The following is a 1,054-nucleotide window of genomic DNA, read 5'->3' as shown; positions in this document are numbered from 1 at the left end:
CCCAAATGGATATTTCAGCTTTAGAATTTTTTTTTCAAATTTTATAATATTTACCTGGGTTTTCCTAGTTGAGCAGCCTTAATCTGAAAATTCCAAATACCTCAAAATCTGATTATGTTTTGCTTGCATGTGGGGGCTGGTGAGTGTATGTGTGTGTTTCTAATGAGAATTTTCTTAGCTTTCAAGCAATTGTCTCCTTCTTCTGTCCTCATCTAGCCTTTTCCCTTGTGGGAAGAGAGCCCATGAGCTCTCTGGTGTTTCTTGGACAATGACGCTATCAGGGTCTCTTTATACTTATATTTAATATTTATTAATTCCTGATGTCCTAATTCCAATTCCAATTCCATGAGATTCTTATAGAGTTTGTGTCCCCTGGGAAAAGTCAATAGACTCAATCTAAGTATAATTAAAATTTTCAATTAGCTGTTAGCAGGACAAACAACGTCTGAGCCAAGTTTGAGATTGCCATGAAGGAGGGGTGTGAAGAAGGGTTCTTTTAAAGGTTAAAACTACAAGAAGACCTTAAGTTTCTATCCAAACAAACAAAAACTGGTCTGTTCTAATGAGTTTAAGTGGTTAAGGATACTCAAAATAGTTTTGGGGTATGTATGTAAGCAAGTCACAGAAATGAAACAAACAAAAAACCCAACAAAACAAAACAAAAAACAGTTGGTCACATCTTAATAAGTCATGGCAATATATTTCTGGGTGTGGATGACTGAGTCAAGGTTGTTTCCTGGGGAGTCATCTTTCTAGAATTTTGAGTCTAGGCAAACAGTCATTAGGTATAAGATGGATGTCCAGCACAAGTGAAGTTTCTCTGACCTGGTCTTTACAGGAGGTGGAGGCTAAAACCATTCATCATGTGTACTAAGATTTGGTTGGCAGAATCCAGTCTAACTTGGCTGAGATTGTACATTTCTCATTCTTCTGATAGATATGTATAGGTGTTACAGTTTCCTGTTATTAGGCATGGGCTTTGAGCCCATGCCAGACCCAGTATCGTTTCTCTCTCTCTCTCTCTCTCTCTCTCTCTCTCTCTCTCTCTCTCTCT

Source organism: Psammomys obesus, unplaced genomic scaffold, assembly GCF_907164565.1.
Source record: "Psammomys obesus unplaced genomic scaffold, mPsaObe1.curated_primary_1811, whole genome shotgun sequence".
In the NCBI taxonomy this organism is placed as follows: Eukaryota; Metazoa; Chordata; class Mammalia; order Rodentia; family Muridae; genus Psammomys; species Psammomys obesus.
This window is presented reverse-complemented; position numbering follows the sequence as displayed.